Genomic DNA, 6000 nt, shown 5'->3' on the forward strand with positions numbered 1-6000 from the left:
AATCACCACTGAACACTGGCCAACAATCTGCCTCCATTCTTCATTAGCCAATAATGTTCTCTAAAAGAAGGAGAGAATAAGAGCATCTATTCTCTAAAGTAAAAATTTTAGGAAAATTATTAATTCAAATATTTAAATACATTCTGTATGCAGATGACTATTTTTAGATGGTAGAGAAATGCAAAATTCATTAAAACTCTCTTCAAGAAACTTACAACACACCAAAAATGCATTTGAAAGGGACAAAGCCAAATCAAGAACTCTGAGAAGAGCAAAGACTTTAAAAAGGAAGAGCCATTTGAGGTGAATTTTAAAATTGGGATGGAACTAATCAATAGGTAAGAAAGAAAAGGAAAACATTGCAAGTATTAGGAACAAACTGCACCAAGCCGTGTGGAAAGTATTAGTGGTCTAGTGATGTGTTAGATGATTCATTGAAGGAACTGAGATGTTCATTCAGGAAAAGAGACATGGAGACAAAAGAAATATTTGTCTTTTTGTATTTTTAGGACTGGCTTATGGAAGAGGTAATCGACTTGGTCCTCTAAGCTTCATAAGGCAGAATGAGGAGTAAAGGGTACAAGTTTCAGACAGGCAGATTTAGGCGTATAAGGCCAAATTTTCTAGCTATCTGAGCTGTTTTTTTCCAAATGGCATGGTCTGCCCTGGAGGGAGTAGGTTCCTCTCATTAAAGATCTCTAAGCAAAGGCTTGATAATTACCTGTTGGGCAGGTTGTAGATTCTTTTTAGATAGGTAAGTAGACTTAGGTGTCCTCTGAGGGTCCTTCCAAAACATATTCTGTGATATATGGCTGGACAAATACAGTGGTACCAAACTGTGAAAGACCTAGAACGCCTGACAAAGAAGTCTGAACTTTACTGAAGCTAATTCTTGTTTATGGAGCAGTTTTCTGTAAGTTATCTCATAAAGATCCTATGAATTATATGCCCATTTTACAGGTAAGGAATTAAGGCTCATTAAGCAATTTGTTCAAGGCTACACAGGAAATGAGAGATGAGATTCAAATCCAAGTCTTCTGATTCTTAAACTCCAGGCTCATTCCATCACAGGAGGTCTTTCCATCCCAAGAGGTATCTATGCATTGCAAACAACTGATACACAACTGATACCCTACAGAAGTTAATGGTGAAGGGGTGGCTTGTATTATAGTTCCCCCAAGGGGGGGAGGGGGGAGGCTGCCCCAGACCAGCAAAGGAAAAGTATGTTGCAAAAAGTTGAGAATCCTAAAGATACATTCCTTGCTTGATACCTCACAACATGGGGATGATCAAACAAGTATTTCTGGGGGAAAATTAAGACTTCCTGTAGTTTGTTTGTTTTCGTTTTTTGTTTTTTGTTTTTTTTTTTTAAAGGGGCATATCCAATATTGGAAGTTCAGGGTTGGGGAACAGTGTGCAAAACAGGCCAAGCAAAGTCCTGCGATGTCAGGTCATTAAGGAAAGTTTTTAGGGACAGCAGCCTCTTTCCCTGAAGCAGCTATTCTAAGAGCCACAAGGTAAATGCCCTATTGCCCTCTGGTATAATTTTACTTTCCGTGTGTGTGTGTGTGTGTGTGTGTGTAAGGAAAGAAAAAAAATGTGAGAACCAGATTAGGGAGAAAGAGTAATGAAGGACATTAGAGATGTATCCAGAACCAAGACAAAAATAAATTGAGAATTGGGGGTGGGGGGAAGCAGTCTGGGACAAAACGATTGGAAAAGAGTCTGGAAAAGGGTGAGCTAGATTGAGGGAAGATGGAAGGCAGGGGAGGGAGACAGACCAGTGCTGACACAGCTGAGATGTGTGGAACAGACTTGGGATTTGGCCCACAGGTCAGGCTTCTGGCAATGTTATGGGATGGAGAGGCCTTAGGAGACATGGAGAGTATTATGGGCTGGAGCAGCCTTAGGAGACTGGCCAATATTATGGGCTGGTGAGGCTCAGATCCAACTGGAGGCAGGAGGAAGGGGTGCGGGGTGGGAAGGGGGGAGGAAGGGGGAGGAGGGAGTATTATGGGCTGGCAAGGCCTTTGGTGGCCAGAGGGGGGAGCAGGGGGGAGTTGGCACTGACTGCATGTGACCGAGGTGGGGGTAGCCTGGTGAGTGGAAAGGGTGGGGTAGGGAAGCTTATTATGGGATGCTTCTTTGTACCTACTGCAGGACTCGCTCTCTGGGAAATATTATGGGATGGTGTGTGTGTGGGAGGGGGAGTGGGGTTGAAGGATTATTATGGGATGATGGTGCAGAGTGGGGAGGATAAGAAAGCTCTTCTTTGCCCCTCCCCCCTCACTCTCTAAGGTCAACCCTTTCACTCAAACCATTGTCTTCTTGGGGGAACACCTGATAACCAGCCCCCCCTCCCCCAAACACTTCGGTTTTTCTTCGTTTTTTAAACTGCCCCAGCAGTTTGTCTGACATGTCGCCACCTGGGGGGGGGGCGCTCTCATTCCAAAGGAATGGGGGCTAGCGCGTCACTCCCCACCACCTGTACATCATTCCCCCCCTACCTGTCACCACCCCTGAGCTTAAGCCCGCTACTGCCCCGCCCCCACCAGGGGAGACCCTTGCTGCTTCCCCCTCCCCTCTCTTCCTCTCGGGCTCCCTTCACAGCAGTAACCAGTAAAACAGGCAGACAACTATTATGGGATGGCGGCTCCCGGCAGCTCCGCAGGGAGGGGGCGGTCACCGCGGAATGTCTCCTGTGGGTGGCTATTATGGGATGACCGCCTCTTTTTGGAGGGGAGGGGCGGGGGGGGGGGAGAAGGCTGACTATTATGGGATGTGCCCAGCACAGCTGGGTGGGGCTGCTCAGGGTAGGTGAAGCTTAGGAAAGAAAGAGGAAATTGAGAGAAGGAAGGAGAAGAGAGTCGAGAAGTTGAAAACTATTTGGGGAGTGGGTGGGGAGGCACCTAGAGTCGGGCCTAGTAGCATCCTGGTAAGAGGAATCTAGAAGTTCCTTTGAGATGGCAGTTTTGAAAAGGGGACGCTTCCCTCCCCCACTCCCCTCACTCCCCCCGTGCCCCCCTTCTCCAGCCCCGTCTCCTCCAGTCTCGTGCCGGCGCAGTTCAAGCGTGGACCCCTAGGTTCTGTTCCTGGCTCAGCAAAGAGCCTGGGTAGATCGTTCTGGAAAGCACCAGCCTGATGGGCTCCTTCTCTCCTTTGCCATCCGCCAGCCCCCTGCTCGGCCTAGGTTCTAAGGGGGAACTTTGGAGCGTGCGGGGAGCGGGCTGCTTGTGGATCTTCCCGAGCCGCAATTTCTATGAGAGGAGCTGGACATTATCAGGACTGGGCCCCCACCTCTCCGTCCGACCCAAGCCTCAGGCATAACTGGCTGCCTGCAGACCGCCCCTTGCCGGGACCTCGCCAGGGCCCAAAGAGACGCGAACTCTTCCGAGAGTCAGTTTCCTGTTGGGGAGATGGGAAAGTGATGGGATTCCTTTCCTCTTGTGAACAGACGTTATCATTCTCAACGAAAAGGAGCATGAAGAGGCTGAGTATCAGGGCAGATGAGTTCTAGATCCCATTCTCAGCCTTTTCTGAGCGTTCTCCGGAGACCTTCTCTCCTCATTCCGTTCTCCTCTGTCCTGTGGGGAGACAGAACGCTAAGGAAACCAGCTAGAGTCACTCCTTGACTGGGCGTATTAGACCGGGGACTATCCTCCTCTGTCTCTAGGGACAATCACACTGGGGATTTATTATTTATCCTAAGGGTATATCACGGGGTGAGGATAACAAGGGGGAAACAAGAAGGATGAAGGGAAATCACAGAAGCACAAACAACAGACACATACAGATGTACACTTCTTGACTCTATATTGAAACCTGTTAATTGACCCATCTTATTCTAGTTGGCAGTTCAGCCTTCATATAACAGCCAAATGTTCTTAAAACATACATTTGGTCATCTATTCTATCCTATTTAAAAATCCTCAATAGCTCTCTTGCCTCCAGGATAAATATAAACTCTTTAGCCTACTGTTTAAAGCCCATCATAGCCTCAACTCCACCACCTTTTCAAATACGTTCATATATCTTACATTTAAGCCAAATGAGACTACTGCCCCCTTGGCATTCCACCTCTTCTTTCCTCCATTTCTAGAACGCGCTCCCTTCTTACTTTCTACTCTTAATCTCCTTCCCTACCTTCAAGCATCAGCTCAGGTACCACCTCTTTGAAACCTTTTTTCATCCCTTTAGCTGTGAGTGCTTAACTTCCTCCTCAAAATATATTGCATTTCCTTACCCTTGAACATAGAATATACTTTTCTTGAGGGCAATTAGCTAGTCAATAGATATTCATTAAACACCCAGTATTTTAATTGGGACTTGAAGTGAGCTAGGGAAGCCAAAAGGTGGAGATGAGGAAGAGCATCTTAGGTGTGGGGAAATGCCTAGAACAGAAAAGTACAAATGGGAAGGTAAGACTGGATCCAAAGTAGGAGGTGACTAGATTATGAAGAACATTGAAGGCCAAAGGATTTTGCATTTGATCCTAGAGGCAGGTTAAAATAAACTAGAGTTTATTGAGCGTGTCCAGAGAGCGTATGTGTGTGTGTGACATGGTCTGACATCCCATTTAGGAAAATCACTTTGTTGGTTGAAGGTAGAATGGGTTGGAGTGGGGAGAGAAAGGCAAGCACACTAACAGGCTATTGAAGTAGTCCAGAGGGGAGGAAACGAGTTTCTGCACTAGACAGGTGGCTGTGTCAGAGAAGGGGCCATATTACAAAGGTGAAATTGACAGGGTTTGACAACAGGTTGGATGTGAGGGATGAGACATAGTGAGAAGTCGAGAATAACATCAAGATTGTAACCCAAGGTATTAGGAGGATAGTGTTGCCTTCAACGTAACAGGGGAGTTAGAAAAGAGGTGAAGGGGATTTAGAGGGAAAGAGAATGGATTTAGTTTTGGACACATTGAGTTAAAATCTCTGACAATCAGTTCAAGATGTCTGAAAAGCAAATAGACATCTGAGATCGGAGATCAGCAGAGAGTCTAGGGCAGGATAGGGAGATTGAGAATCATCAGCATAGAGATGTAATTAGCTTCATGGAAGCTAACAAGATCATCAAGTTCTATAGAGAGAGAAAAGAAGACAGCCCAAGACAAGGACCCTGAGAGGCAACTATGCTTAGAGGATGTACCTGAAGGAGGGTCCAGCAAAGGAGTTAGAGAAGGTATGATCTCATAAGTAGGAAGAGAAATGATCAAGAAAAGAAAATATCAACCATTGGGAGTGACCAACAGTGTCAAAGGCTGTAAAGAGATCAAGGAGAATGGTAATACATCAGTTTTGTCTTTGTTTCATCAGAACCTACCAGAATTTGTTGGTTGTTATTGAATTGAATGAAAGATGTTCAACAAGAAAAGGTCTGCAAAATGAAGCTGGGATGTTGCCTTATTTCCTTTATTTGTTCCAGACTTGCTTAGAGACCAGTAGCATAAGAAAGGAGAAAAATTTTCCACTTAGGAAGAAGCTATTTTGCAGTAGGCCAAATTAGAGTTAATAGGGGCCTAAAGTAGGATAGTGACAATGTGTTTGTAGAGAAGGGGACTGATAGGAGTGTGGCTATAGTATCAAGGAGATTTGGCAGTTAGTTGGCTATGTAGTAGAGAAGTAGCAGAAAAGAATGATAATTGTAACTTCAACAGAAATAGAAGTTTTAAAGGAGAAATAGATTAGAGGGGAAGATAATTCCATTTTGAACATGTTGAGTTTGAGGTTCTGGTAGGATATTCAGGTGGAAATGTTCAAAAGACAGTTGGTGATGCAGGCCTAGAGCTCGGGAGAGAGATTTGAGCTGGATATATTGATTTGGAAATCATTTGTTTTAGAGATGACAGTGCAATATTTGGAAACTGATGAGATCACTAAGAAAGAGTATTCATAAAAAAGGACCTAATCAGTATAGTCATATAACATTCTCCAGTAGCACTCAGAGATAATGGGAATTGTGAGGATAACCTGAGTCAAAGTTTAGCAATCTGTGAGTAGTAAA

The sequence above is a fragment of the Sarcophilus harrisii genome, chromosome 5, assembly GCF_902635505.1.
Source record: "Sarcophilus harrisii chromosome 5, mSarHar1.11, whole genome shotgun sequence".
NCBI classification, from domain to species: Eukaryota; Metazoa; Chordata; class Mammalia; order Dasyuromorphia; family Dasyuridae; genus Sarcophilus; species Sarcophilus harrisii.